Raw genomic sequence first — 15,966 nt, 5'->3', positions numbered from 1 at the left:
TCAAGCTTACCATCTTGTTCTTTTTTCCTGATGCAGTTCTGGCATAGCTGGGACTTGTGTTTTAGGTCATTATCCTGCTGTAGGATGAACCCCTGACCAACTAGGCGCATACTAGAGGGTATTGCATGGCGCTGCAGAATACTGTGGTAGCCATTTTGGTTCAGGGTGCCTCTCACTCTGTACAAGTCACTGATCCCGGATCCAGTAAAACAGACACAGACCACCACACTTTCCTTCATGTTTGACAGTTGATGGCACACACTCTGGAACCATCCTTTCGCCTACTCAACTGTGTAAAAAGATCCTGAACCAAAGATTTCAAATTTTGATTCATCAGTCCATAATACTAGTCTTCAGTAGTCCAATGGTGGTGTTTCATGGTCCGGCAAGCCTCTTTGTCTTATTCTGATGTCTTAGTAATGACTTTCTTGCTGCAACTAGTCCTGTCAAACTTGCAGCTCGAAGTCTTCTCTTCACAGTCGAAGCTTAGACTTTCTTACTAAGACCACTATTAAGCAGTGATTGCTGTTGTCCTGTGAGCCGCCTATCAGGCAAGTTGTTAACTCTCAGAAACTTGACCTCTGATTCAGTTGTGGCTTTGGACCTGCCAAACCTCTTCCTGTCAGAGTTTAGTCCAGTTTCTGAGTGCCTTGTGATATAGTGAAGGAAACTGTACTCACTGACACCTTGACTTTCTTTCAAATTTCTTTGTAGGAAAGACCTCCATTGCTGCAGAACAGTTTTAAATTGTTAACCCATTTTGTGGTCCCTGACAAAGGCCTTCTTGTTCATTCTGAAATGTACGTTATTTTTCTGTTTTAGGTAACCTTACCCTTTTTCAACCTCTGGCAGTTCACCATTTACCTTTTTTACCATTTCAAGCTATTCATTGGACTTAAATGACTTGAATTGGAATAAATAACTGGGAAAATTGGGGTTTTCTAAAACATTTGACCGCTAGTCTGTATATACATTTTAGTTGTGTCCTACTTAAAATGATTATTTCATGTTTATTGAGGGTGAAAATCATATTTGAGTGCAATTATGGACGGTGAATTTGTCACGGCTGCGCTGGCAGCCCATGCAGATGAGGGAAAGGAGCACCCAAATGCAGGACTCTTCAATGCAAGCAGTACATTTATTTACAGTGACGTAAATAATACACAACAATAAATCCCCGTGCGCCCCAGACTCCCATGCTGTGTCTTCCTCCCAGTGTCCGTGCCCTGTGTCCTCGTTTCCAAGTGTCCATGCACCCCGTGCTTGCTGCCCTTTCGTTTCCAGTCTCCTCCTGGGAAATAACAGAGGCAGACGTTAGACACTTTCCAACTGCGGCAGGATTGCTCTTACTGATATGTTGAAAACACTGACGGGTAGTCACATAATGATCTAGCGTTGGCGAGAGCTCCACCACACTCCTAAGTAGCTCCTCCGATGAGGCTTGATCAGCTGTGGTGTGTGATGATCTTCAGGTGTGACCAACCACCTGGCAGGGCCACACCCACCAGGCCTGAAGGTGCCTGTCACAGCCGCACCCACACAAGCACACACACCTGCCTATATACACACAAGCGTGAACAACAGGGACAGCAGCACAGAGCAGCAAAAACACATGTAATGTGACACAAGTCCATAAGTGCTCAGTGACCCTGGGTTGCTCAGATCCAGGTCCCTGACAGAGTTAAAGAACAACAATTAATTGCTACTATCACGTTTAGATGCATATAATTTTTTTTCTAATCTTTTTAATTGATCTGAATTAATTTAAACCTCTGAATAGGTTATAGGTGATCAGTTTGAGTCTTGTTTGAGTCTAGCTTATACTCTGCTTGCCTTTTGGCAAAAGCACAAAGAGGAATTCAAATGAGGTCAATTCAATTCCAATCACAACAACAGTCACCTCAAGGCAATAATAGTAAAGAACCTGCAAGTGAGGAGGAGGGATGGATAGAGAGAATAGGAGAGAAAGAGGCCAGATCACACATGGATGGATCTCCAGCTTCCTCTTACAGTGGTTTGCAAGTGTTCGACCCCCTTGAACTTTTCCACATTTTGTCACATTACAGCCACAAACATGAATCAATTTTATTGGAATTTCACGTGAAAGACCAACACAAAGTGGTGCACACGTGAGAAGTGGAACGGAATCATACATGATTTCAACAATATTTACAAATAAATAACTGCAAAGTGGTGTGTGCGTAATTATTCAGTCCCATTTGGTCTGAGTGCAGTCAGTTGCACATAGACATTGCCTGATGAGTGCTAATGACTAAATAGAGTGCACCTGTGTGTAATCTAATGTCAGTACAAATACAGCTGCTCTGTGACGGCCTCAGAGGTTGTCTAAGAGAATAATGGGAGCAACAACACCATGAAGTCTAAAGAACACACCAGACAGGTCAGGGATAAAGTTATTGAGAAATTTAAAGCAGGCTTAGGCTACAAAAAGATTTCCCAAGGTGGGCGAATCTGTCCATGGGACAACTATTAGTCGTGCACTGCACAAAGTTGGCCTTTATGGAAGAGTGGCAACAAGAAAGCCATTGTTAACAGAAAACCATAAGAAGTCCCGTTTGCAGTTTGCCACAAGCCATGTGGGGGACACAGCAAACATGTGGAAGAAGGTGCTCTGGTCAGATGAGACCAAAATGCAAAACGCTATGTGTGGCGGAAAACTAACACTGCACATCACTCTGAACACACCATCCCTACTATCAAATATGGTGGTGGCAGCATCATGCTCTGGGGGTGCTTCTCTTCAGCAGGGACAGGGAAGCTGGTCAGAGTTGATGGGAAGATGGATGGAGCCAAATACGAGGCAATCTTGGAAGAAAACCTCTTGGAGTCTGCAAAAGACTTGAGACTGGGATGGAGGTTCACGTTCCAGCAGGACAACAACCCTAAACATAAAGCCAGGGCAACAATGGAGTAGTTTAAAACAAAACATATCCATGTGTTAGAATGACCCAGTCAAAGTCCAGATCTAAATCCAATCGAGAGTCTGTGGCAAGATCTGAAAACAGCTCCAGCTCAGTCAGATTAGATGGACAGCGTTTGTGAACAGCAAAGAAGAATGGGCAAGGACTTCAGTCCCTAGATGTGCAAGGCTGGTAGAGACATATCCTAAAACACTGGCAGCTGTAATTGCAGCAAAAGGTGGTTCTACAAAGTATTGACTCAGGGGGCTGAATAATTACGCACACCCCACTTTGCAGTTATTTATTTGTAAAATAATTTTGGAATCATGTATGATTTTCGTTCCACTTCTCACGTGTGCACCACTTTGTGTTGGTCTTTCACGTGGAATTCCAATAAAATTGATTCATGTTTGTGGCTGTAATGTGACAAAATGTGGGAAAGTTCAAGGGGGCCGAATACTTTTGCAAGCCACTGTACTTTTGCTTTCAATACACAAATACTTGTTTGCTTTATTTATTATCAGATTGCATGTTACAATCTGGTTTAATACAGTCTATGTGTGGCTGACCAGAGGTGGCTGGACACACACTTAATTGAAAGAAAGTAAACAGGAAGTCAAAGCTCAAGAGTTATAATTCTTTTTTCGCCATATCGACTGTGTGAACGGCAAAACTAATCTGAATACTGTAACTAATAAGAGTATTGATACATTATCAGAAACTGTTGCATAAATTTGATTGTGCTGTCGTTAACGGCAATCTGTTTTGGTTTGTTTTGTTTTGGATGTTGCAGAGAAAGACAATACTGCAAAGAAGAGAGGCAAAGCTACGCAGAGAGACAGCAGAGATCACACCCAAGAGATGAAACTGAGGCACTTGTTGCCACAGTAGCAAAGCACATCAAACTAGGGAAAAAAGAAAAACAGTGTCTGCGATGTAAAAGAGAATGTTTGTGACCCAAACTGAGAGAAGTTGTCCCAAAAATCCTCAGTGCAACTTTGGATTTAATAGTGATCCTTCAACTCTAACTGGCTTAGAAGCTTTTGTGGTTGGAATCCACATCTAGAGATGCAGCTTTTCGTTTTTCATTTAGGATGTTTTTGGCAACAGCACTTTGTAAAAAACTGGCCAAACACTTAAGCAGAAAAAAATAAACACCTGTGTATAAATCAAACATTTTTTGTGGGCACAGTTTTAAATTCAGAACAGCAAGAAATCAAATTCAATGCTGTTGCTGAACAGTAATACTCTGAAATGTCACAGACAGAAGAGTATATTAGTCACAATGTGAATATCACACAATTCTTAGATATGCAAAATATTTCCTGGTCACGATGTATCATTGCAGCCATAATCAGACAAATGTTCTAGTGCATCAAACTACTCTTCCAGTCCTCTTCACACATTATATTTATCACCTCCATCTGAAAATGGGGGAAACCACAGATATTGTCAGTGAATAATAAAGAGGCAGGGATTTTTCCAGGTGATGAAGACACTGAGTATTTTTATGTGTTAAGTTTGGCTTAAGTCAGCTATAATAACCTAAAAGTCCTTTTAAAATATTCAAAGACAGACAACGTCATAGTTTGATGTAACAATACTAACTCCGAGTTAAAGACAGCATCAGTGACGCTAAAAGTAAGCAACAAGCATATAATATCAACACTACATATATACATGAAGATAAAAGCATAAAGTGACACAACAACAGTCACAACAGTTTTTTAACAACAGTTAAAAAAGCACTTGGGCTTAGCCGTTTATTGACTCTAACACTGAATGCTGAATGTGGCTGTAGATGTCATTGTTGCTTCTTGCTGCTCTAGAAGAGTCATTTAAAGCAGCAACATCGTGACATCATGTCCTTATGGAAATGTCTCCCGGTGAGGCCCCTCCCTGTCCGGGTGACATCAGCCGGAGCTCGGCTGCTTTCCTCCAGGAGTCCTCGGTGTAACCGCACATACACGTCCAGCGCTGCCACCGGGAGAGCTCGACGGAAAGGGCGCCTGCTCGGCTTTTCTAACCGCTTTTCTTCATGGGACAAAACAATATTAATACTCCCCTGCCAGGTAAGCTTCCATCTTTCTTTCGTCTTCGTTTGCCTCCGCGTCAGTTAGAAATGATTTTTAAGAGACAATTATGCTCTACCTGAGGGCGGCAGTTTAAAAGCAGCAACTTTTTCTTCTTCTTTTTTTATGAACCTCAGCGTGGAGAGTGGTGCTTACATTTGGGCTGTTAGGGGAGAAAACGGCACTTTCTAGCTGGGTTTTAATTCCAAAATGTTCTCACTTAAACAGTTACACGGCTTTATTTGGCTTGTTCTCCCCGTCTCGCTGTTTCCTATCTGTGAGTGCAACTCTATCATACCTGCCTAATAACTACAGTAACGGGTCTTTCCGCCGTTCATGTAGCGGTTCTTTTGCCTCGTTTGCGCTGCTAAAAGTCATGTGTGACTCGTCTTCAAGTGTAAATCCGTCTGAAACACAGCTAAAGCCTCGGTAAGCTGTAATAACTGTCGGATAGTGAGCTGTAGCAGTGTTACAACCTGATAGTCTCACTGTATGCTAATGTTTAGTTCCTAGCTCAAATAGGGCTGTGGGTGCGTGTACTGTGGGTGGTGGTGGTGGTGGTGAGGGGGTCACACTGGTTTCCATGACAACACATTAACCACAACACTGATTGCGACTGAAGATTTGACACCAGCACCTCCACCACAATCATCATCCTCACAATAACTACAAGTTGCAGTTTTCTGGGTCAGAGCTTTCACACAATGCACACTGGGTCATCAGCCTTGCTCCTGCATTGGCGTCCCTGACCTCCAGGGCCCTACGTGCCCCATGTATCATTCCTCCACCTACTCACCACCTGGACCAGTAGATCAGAGCTTTACTGGCCCCCTTAATTTTCACTGGCCCAAGGGGAGAAAAATCCACCCCATCACTACAGAAAACATTTGACTGTAATGCAGTCCTAGCACTAGCCCCACTCTAGAGCTCCCATGGGTCATTAGAAACTCTTTTGTTTGTATAATTTTGTTGTATAAAATGTAAAAATGCTGCGTTTAAGAAAAGCTCATCACCAGTAGGATTCATTTTATTTATTTATTTAATTTTTAGAAAGAGGGGCAATACATATTAATGAACATTTTAACAAATGTAAATATGCCACATTATAGCCTTGGGCTAATTTCCATCTGCAGACCCTCTGGCAGGTTGGTGTTAAACACAAGTTAGTAAAAACATACAGAGACACTATTTACAGGTCATGTGACAAGGACAAAACCAGTGATCACATTATACTAGAACAAACAATGACAAGGAGAGTGGACGCATAGGACAGTATAGATAACAATAACGGAAACACATCAATTATATTGCACAAACCCCAGTATTGTACATGCCCTGACCATCGTGATATTGCGTTCACCCATTGCACTAACAGTTGTTTCCCTTTTTGTAATACACTAACTCTTTTTCCCTTCCAATATAAAACATGATTATTAAACATGATTACATGTTTGTGTGTCCCTCAGCCGCCCTTTTAAGTGACTCTTAAAGATGGGTAGACTTGTACTTTCCCTCACTGACAGTGGAAGACTATTCCAGAAGCTCACTCCCTGATATGACAGAGCATTCTGTGAAAAGGTGGTCCGCCTGAATGCCAGTTCACAATCACCTCTAACAGTGGCTCGAGTCAGTCGAGACCCGGCAACACTGCTAGACTTTTGTTTAATAAAATCACTCATTGGTGGAGGCGCCAGACCATGTATAACTTTGTATATTAGACAGGCAGATTTAAATAATTTGAAATTAGTAAAATTTAAAAACTTGTATTTTTCTAAAATTTGACAATGGTGATATGAAAAAGGTTTTTTATCTAATATTTTCAATGCTCTTTTGTAGCATTTGTACAGGTTTTAAAGCTATGGCAGTTTCTAGATACTTGCTCAATGTTGTCACCCTTTTGTTATCTGCATCTAGTGAAGCCAGTAGGTTCTAGGACACATACAGGCAAAATATGTCCTGTGCAAATCTCAGTCTGATGTCCAATGGAACAAAAATGAACAACCCACAAAAACATTAGGTGAAAAGCAGAGTTATGTTATCTGAATTCCAACAGAATTTAGATAACATAGTGCTGAATTCCCCACTTGTGTGTTTCATAAAGTACTTTATTTATACAGTAATGCAAGTCCATCCTGCAGTGGATCCTACACAAGTAAAAACAGTTTGACTGAAGTATTACAGCAGTAATAACAAAACAGAAAATAACTGGAGTTCATTCATATATGTACAGTATAAAGGATGGGTGTAGTTTCTGGGTATTAAAAGTAAAAACAATATGAAAGTGCCTTTTTAATTGCCAGCCGGGCCATGGGCTGTGGTTGTTTTAGTTCTCTATGCGTCTCTATGATGGACCTCAGCCCTGACTAGCGTAACCTCATTTTTTGTGGTCACCATTATTTCCGATCATCTTAAATAAAATGTGTCAACACTTGTTGAGCATCACTTCGAAGCTGTTTGGGAGTCATCTTGTTCTTTCAAAAATGCAGTTCGAATAAAATGCTTCTCGGGGAGTCCAAGGTTAGCTTAAGTTATTTAGCATCACAGGTGACTTTGTGATCATAACTGGTAGAATAATTGCTAACTTTACACATATTTTATGATCTCTTTGCTACATTGGGGCATTTGTTATCTGGAACCCAGCCCTTACCACCCCAGGTAAAAGTAGCCTAATCTTAATCTTGAGAAATATGTAAAGAATCTTGAGATAATTTAATATGCCAACAAAAACAGCATGCTAGCTTTTTCTGATCTCGAATCTGTATAGTATTAGTGAAAGACTGATCATCACTCACTCAAGACAGCTGAACAGACTTAATTGTCACAAAAATAAGAGATCTGTTTCTGACAGCTTAGACAATTACATGAAAAATAGATTCAGCGCTAAAAAATAAGCAACTACAGTTTACTAGCTCATACTTTAATAGTTAATAAAATAATTAAACTTTGGCAAATATGCATCCCAAAAGTCTCTGTAGAGAATTATTTTTGTTTTTGTCATTTTCTCCGTGTATACACAGTATATGAGAGCATATAAGGTGGCATGGTGTGTGATGTGTACATATATAAATGCACTGAGTGTGTAAATATTGAGCTCTCTGAGCTGATTATTTAAGCACACCTGGTGTGTAATGGGTTGATGTGGCACAGTGTGCTATTTACTTCTCTGTGCTGAGAGTCCGATCAGCTATTTACATTTCCAGAGTCACTTTGTCTGTGTGGTGTACTGGTGGTGGCTCCTTGACGTTCTTAACAAATGCCACTTTGTAGAATCACTCTCTTTTTTTTTTTGCATCTTTAGTGCTTTTCCCTTTTTGTCAATAGGAAGGCTGTTTTTTTTTTGTCAGTGAGTCATGTTTCAAATGAAATCAGATGATTCTTTTACTGGGTTGAAAAATCGCTACAAATGAATTAACGCCCACTTTGGATTTAAATAACACTTCAGAGCAGTCTTTCTAATGTTCTTTTGTAATCACTTGTACGTCACGTCTCAAAGCGCAAATAGTGTTTTACTCTGAGTGTGATTTCCTTGTCATCTGTTGACATCATGAAAATATAGTCAAATTTCATTCACATCTCTATTGCTTTGAGCGTCATACCTGCTGATAAGTTGATATAAAAATAGAGCATGAAAAGATCAACAGATTAAAAGAAGTCCGCAGAATAGCTCTGTTACGAAAGCTTGTTTTCTTTTTTACATATTTGGTTAATCTGTGAGCTGCTGGTACATGGATTTTAAAGCCAGTTGCCTCCTGTCTCCTGCTGTAATGTTCTCTGTGTAAGGAAGGGAAGAGGGTAAGTTTATTTACAAGTAAGGTTACAAGTTATAGTTTTTACACAGCTGAATAAACGTCAAGCAGACAGCTGATTATCAGAAGTGTGAGATGCTCGAGAATATACTCCGGTGTCCTGTTATATTTTAGATAGCAAGGAGTTTATTAAACCGAAACAATCTGCAAATTTCATTAAAATTTAATAAACTATCATCTTGTCTTTATTTTTAGTTAGCACATACCTTAAACACTTAAAGCTGTAAGCTAATGATAGTTATATAAGAGCAGATGCTGCTGGTGCAATAAGCTGTACGCTGTACGTCCAATGGATGCATGATCTGATTAGTCGACTAATCGCAAAAGTAATCGGTGACTAGTCAACTATCAAAATAATCGTTTGTGGCAGCCCTATTTACAAGTGCATTACATATTGCATTAAAACAAAAATTGCCCAAAAATATGAACTTTTTTTAGGACTGATGTTAGTTTACGAGACAGTGTTCATTGGGGCAGATGGGTTCCCCTCCCTGAACTGGGATCTGCTGGAGGTTTCTTCCTGCTAAAAGGGTTTTTTTCTTCCCCACGGTCGCCAAAGTGGTTGCTCACAGTGGATTGTTTCATTGTTATGGGTTTCTCTGTATTATTGTAGGCTCTTTATGTTACAAAATAAAGTGCTTTGAGGCAGCTGTTGTTGTGATTTGGTGCTATATAAATAAAATTGAATTGAATTATTCAGACTGCTACAATGTTTGAAGTTTTCTTTTTTTTTTCTCCATAGTTAACAAGTACAATGAAAGCACAGAATCCAACAGCGTATCAGTCCATCTTTAAATAGTCACTGACTACACTGCCCTGTCTGTAACTTTCCACTCCAAGCATACCACTTTCCCCTTATACACATTTCTCAGAGCACAATATAAAACCTTTATAAATATATAAAGCCAAATGATCTTTGTTGCTTTGATGAGAATATCTACCATTTTACTGGGGACTATTTTGAGTGAGGGATTAATGCATCTTTGTGACAACACGATGGGGTATGTGTGATTAAGTCAGAATAACTACTCTGTGTGTGTGTGTGTTTATCGTAATTAATGAACTTGTCACCCAGTGCAACATTATGGCTCACTAATGTATTTTTAATAGTTTTTGGATGATAGTGGAGGTCTGTTACACAGAGAAATAAGATATGCATGCACAATATTTAAGTATAAAAAGAGACATTTAGAATATTACCAGAAGTTTGAGAGGTGGAAAACAAATCTATGAATTAAAAAGGACATTACTGAAAAACTAAATATTTCTGTAATGTATTTGAAGTGTGCGGCTTACGCAAAACTAAGTAAACAGCATCCTCTACAGCAGCTTCTGAATCCGAAGCGACCATACCACGTGTGTTATTATTTCATTCCAGGCTACCCTTCCTTGTCTCAGACATTTCTGTGAGCCACACTGCAGATACACCAACAGTCATATGGCTGATTGCAGTGTAAATTTGATTTGTGGTGCGTGACTGAGGTTGACGTGGCTCAATGTCGTTTTGTTTGTTCTGGACATTTCACCCGGAGCAAAACTTACTTCATCTTTCTGTCACTGGGAGGCCCGGTCTTGTGTTTCAGCTGGACTTGTACGGACTTCATTGTGTGAATGAATACATGTGATTCCAGATAAGCGTCACCCCCACCCCTCCCCTCCTTCCCTCTCCCCTCTAGGGGTGAACGTGCGTGTCCTGGTGTTGCTCTAGCTCAGTTCCAGCTGATTACAGCATGAGTTATGACAGCATGGGCACTGCTGCTGTTGGCATCAGACAGGCAGCTGGTCCTCACCTCCATCCCCCACCCAGCAGCACAGGGCCACCATCATCAGCTTTACTTGTCAGGGATTGAAGCCAGCCTTTATATCAGGGGTGAGTCATACTGGAGCTCGGTCTTTTCCTAACTACCTCCCCTCTTTTCACGCTCAGCATCAGCTGGCGCTTAGAGTGAGTGTTCCACTGCTGCACGAGAGTCATCGCCACCTGTTATCAAGAAGGAAACACAGTGTTTATCAGATTGATTTTCTTCAAGGTTTTTAAACCGTGCTGTATGACAGTCTGTGTGAACATCAGTGTCCCTGCAATATTGTTTGGTATTCAGAACTGCAGCACATTAGAGGTGACTCCAAGGATGGCAGTGTCTGATGGTCAGACATTTGTGTTAGTTCTGAGAGGAGTGTGACATTTCTGACAGGAATTCAACAACATGTGAGGTACATGGCGAGTGTACAGAGATCTAAAACACCCTGTAAATCTGTTTAGATTACACAGTACTTTGTCTGATGAGATGCTAATTGGGCCTCATTAGAGTGACAAACTCTGTGTGGCTTGTTGATTTTCTAGCCTTCCTGAGTGGTTATTAAGACTGTAAAAGTTTTGGAAACTGTTCTTTTTTGTAGGAGATAACATGAACAAATGTTTTTCACAATAAACATTTGCTGTTGGCTTAATGGGACTTCACACAAGAATTGACTAGCAGCGATTTAGTGACCAGAGACCTATGGCCCTATGGCAGAGCTTCCCTGGTATGTCCTCTTTTCTTCCCGATATACACTTGCAGACCTGCAGGGACACGTGAGGTGGGCTAGATGGTCAGAAACGCCTCATAATGAGGGCACGCCACTGTCCCTCATCATGACCACATATTGTTTTCATTTGTATGTGTATATATTGTATTTACACATATATACAGCAAAAAAGCTCCATGGCGGAGTTTGGAGTCTGACTGTTTGAGGCTGTGGACAGGTGTCTTTTATACAGATGATGAGTTCAAACAGGTGCCATTCATACAGGTAACGAGTGGGGGACAGAAAAGCTTCTTACAGAAGACGTTACAGGTCTGTGAGAGCCAGAGATTTTCCTTGTTTGAGGTGACCAAATACTTATTTTCCACCCTGATTTACGAATAAATTCTTTACAAATCCTACCATGTGGATTCATGGATTTTTTTTTCACATTCTGTCTCTCACAGTTGAAGTGTACCTCTGGTGCAAATTACTGACCTCTGTCATCATTTTAAGTGGGGGAACTTGCACAATCGGTGGCTGACTAAATACTTTTTTGCCCCACTGTATCTTTTAATATCAAATGACCATATATACATTTAGTATTTATACTGTTTGTATTTATAGTACAAATACTGTAAAAAAACATAGAAATTACCATACAGTATTTGCAATATTTTGGTTGAATTCCTTTTTAATTAAAGGAAATTCTAATAGCCACCCATTTTGCAGTTTACAAGTGGACCCTGCTACAGCTAAGCAGCACTTTTTATTTAACATGCACTTTTACAACTATTTTTAAGCTACATCCATAACATTAGTAATTGTATTACCTTAGCCTGCTGTTTTACACAGTCTGGCCAGTTAACAGAGTTAGAAAATAGCAAGTTTCCTTGTCATTGTTTTCTAGCTGAAATTCTTAAAGTATCACCTCTCCAGGGACCATGGAATAAGTGGGAAATCTACACTTTAGCTCCATCATAACCACAACCCCCTATGAAACCCTACAACACAACCTACAGTGTAGAATGTAACTGTCGCAGCCTGCTAGTATTGTGATCGATCTGTTCAGTTCATCAATTAATACTGTGAGTGGGAAACATGACCAAACTAATAAACGATCATGGTGGACTGAAGGACTGTTTGACGTGTCCATCAGTGTGATTTTTAGGATGTGTAATATAGATTCAAGCTTCACAGCTTACATATCATTGGCTTCAGTCTGTGGACTTGTTAAAGAAAGCAAAAGGGAATGAAGTGTGTGTGTGTGGGGGTGTGTGTTGGGGCTAGGGTATATGGGTTTGTGTCTGTGTGTGTGCTGCCATTGTATTCAGGATCGTGACAAGACTGGTAACACTGAAAACAGCCCAGTGAATTTGCTGGTAAAGGCAGAGAGTGACAGTTAAAGCGTGATCTCTAACCTCGTCTTTGTCGTCAGAAGAATACATTTTCCTCTTTTTCTCCCTCCTCCTTCACTAGAATAGTGCATGATTTCATTTGAAGCTTGGCATTCCTCGCATTCCTCCATACTTTTCTTTCCTGCAGCTCCATTCCACCTTGGTGTGTTTATATAGTGAAGTGAAAGACTGGATGATAGAGGCATCTGCTGCAGCAGTGACACATCACACAGAATACTTTTGTGGTGTCAGAAGAAAACTGAACTGGTATCTACAACTAATCTTTATCCGTAAATATGTGCTTAAGAGAATGCACCCGGGACTGCCAGAGACAGAGGAGTTTGGAGTCAAAATATTCAAACATGCACGGTTTATTGCCCCTGGTCATCATCGCAGTACTCTAAGGAAAGTCTGTGAGCCAGCACAATCAGGCAATCAGGAGTTCTGGCTTGGAGAGTTCTGTTAGTCAAAAAACAGAAATAACAAATAGAGTTCATAAAACAAGAGTAATGACGGTATGAGACACCTAACTCAGTGCAGGCTCAATGAGTTGAGCAGATTCCTTCTTTGGTTTTTAGGTGATAGCTAAAACTGTTTCCAGACAAACGCTTTACTGCAGTTTGTCTGTTAATCAGCAAGATTGAAAGAAAACTACCAGGCTGAATTTCTTTCAACCTGGTGGAGTGGTGGAGCATCGGCAAGATGAGAAGTCTGAACCAGGGATGGTTCTAAAGTCTGAGTGCTGATTAGATCATTAAGCCGTTGGTTAACAGGAAATCCATTGACAGCTATTTATTTACTAGTAATTTGGTCATCTTCCTGGTTCCAGGAATTGCGTATACAAATTTAAACTAAAACAAGTGAATGTCAGGTATTTCCATTTCCGTTTCCATTTCTGCTCCACCTGAAAATCCGTAGGCAAATTAGATACCAGCAATTTTCACATCAGGAGCCAGAATTATCATGGTTTTTCCTCTGTGGTGTCTGATGCCTTTGAATAATGAATAAAACAAAAGCAGACTGTTTACTCTTGGCTTGTGCAGTATCTGCTAATGAACATTACTGCAATGGAACATAACTTATTTCCTCTTTTCAATGCTTTAACTTCACCCCTTCTTTTTCCTTGTTGCTCATGCTTTCCTTTTTCTCCTTTTCAGCATACATTAATTTTTTTGTATAACTATTGCTATAGATAGCAGTACGGCTGTTCGATACAACAATATATATTGGATGACGATATGAAAAAAGTCTTATTACTTCATATTATGCTATCGTTTGTTTCGTGGTGTTGTAAAATAAACTGTTTCTGGCAATATTTTTTCATCGTTTTGATGGTCACTGTAGAATTCCTTAAAGTTCTCTCTTTCTCTTATTTTATATAACCACACTACGGACTAACAAGCCATATGATGCAGCTTTCACACATTCACACATGTTTTTATGCATTGTTGTTAGCAGCAGCGACGATAAAACCATCGTGTGGCTCCACCGTCCACTTGTTTATTTTCCACATAAACCTTTCACAATAAAGCTGAAGAGCCTGTTGAGATTTTTCAAAATAAACGGAATCACGTGAAATAGTATGCAGAGTGTTTACGGATGAGACGCTAAAAAGAGCCGTCAGGTGCTAAAAAATAAACCTTAGAACAGGCTTTTCCCCACAGCACGGCATGTAATAAATACTCACAAAGAAATTTGCGGCCATTTCAACTTATGTAACACTCGACTCTAGGTACACAACGCCCAGCTTAAAACACTTCACGCAAGTTGAGTTGCCTGAGATTCACAGAATTTACCGAAAATGTGAAATTTTTGTGATATATATCGTTGTGGGGAAATGTCTTATATCGGGATATTAGATTTTGGTCATATCGCACAGCCCTATATATAGGAATGGGTATCATTTAGGCTTTATCCATTACCGGAGCGAAGCCGGTACTTTTGAAATGGTGCTCGAACCGGTGCTTAAAGAATGGAAAACACAAACTTTGTCCAAAAACCTCTCATGTTCAGCTGTTTTTTTGTAAAAAGATAACAATGTTAGCCTTTTCTGTAGCTATAGGGCATATAAGGTATCACTCCTGGCTGGAAGCAGTGCTTAAACAATGGAATAAACACAAACCTCTCATATTTAGCTGTTTTCCACTTTTCCTTTGGTCGTTTTAGCCTTTTTGGCCAGGGTGAAGGGAGTATCTGCCATCAAACAAGAAGACAGCCGCATGTAGCTATGATGATGTTTGCTAGTTCACCTTACATGCATTAATGTAATAACGTGGTTAGCCTACTCAACGTAAATTACACACGGACGACATTAAGCTACTCACCCAAAGAAGAACGGCTGCTGCTGCCATCATCATCCGTCATCATTTCTGCTACACTGGCAGGGCTAGGGGCCAGGACTCTCCTCTTCGGGTTCTTGGGGGATGTTGCTAACTCCGGGTCCGATAACAGGCACCACACCCGCAGTAGATGTGCTCGGTGTGAGGTCTTGCAGCAAGCTATCAAATACGGTGCATTTCTCAGCTTTTTTAAAAACGCTATGCGTTGCCAGGTGTTTCATCAGATTCGAGGTGTTACCTCCTTTGCACAGTATCAGCTTAAAGCACTTGTTGCAGGCTGCTGAGTTGGCATCTTTTGCTGTGAAGTACAGCCAGACTTTTGACCACTTCGCCTTGGGCATTTTTAATCTGTAGCTCTGCTCTAAAAGAACGTACGTACCTGGGCCCGCCTACTATCTTTGGAAAGGTAAAATGATTGGCTAGAATCCAAAGTGTACGACATCTCAGGAAAAAAAAAAGCACCAAAATAAAGCACTGAAATGTACGCTGCTTTTCGGTCTGGTTACTACTGTTTATGTCAGAACCCATCCCTACCTATATAGCAGCACTTTGTCCTAATTTCAGTAGCACAGAGCACTGCTTACACTAGTGTTATTACTGTATCTTTAAGCAGATTTCTTCGTGTGATGTAAATTCTAGTGGTCATTGTTACACCCCGGCCTAGGCAACCGGCGTGCAACGTATGAAAATAAAAATAAGAAAAAAAACACACGAGAAAAAAACTAAAGCTCTCCACCAAAATCCCAAAACGAAGGTGTCTCAAACGAAAATATTAACAAACCCATTCACAGCTATTTACAACAGACTATTTATTTACAACAAAACACCAAACTATTTACAACACGGGGGAGATCACGACCATGACCAACTGACACACAGGGCTTAAATACATAGAAGGAGCAATCAGGGAATGGACCACAGGAGGGAAA

At 40.4% G+C, this 15,966-nt stretch overlaps 1 protein-coding gene across 2 annotated transcripts in view; it reads left to right on the top strand.

Annotated features, from left to right (window-relative positions):
* The first annotated feature begins 4,855 nt into the window (after positions 1-4,855).
* Positions 4,856-15,966, top strand: part of LOC113007639 (SH3 domain-binding protein 4) — a 48,302-nt gene continuing 37,191 nt past the window's right edge. For both annotated transcript variants that reach the window (XM_026144366.2, XM_026144367.2), the window contains exon 1: positions 4,856-4,993. The gene's annotated coding sequence lies outside the window, so the exon portion shown is untranslated. The remainder of the gene's footprint in view (positions 4,994-15,966) is intronic.

This window comes from Astatotilapia calliptera, chromosome 16, assembly GCF_964374335.1.
Source record: "Astatotilapia calliptera chromosome 16, fAstCal68.1, whole genome shotgun sequence".
Lineage (NCBI taxonomy): Eukaryota > Metazoa > Chordata > Actinopteri > Cichliformes > Cichlidae > Astatotilapia > Astatotilapia calliptera.
The sequence above is the reverse complement of the archived record's forward strand: the minus strand, read 5'-3'. Positions and strand labels throughout refer to the sequence as shown.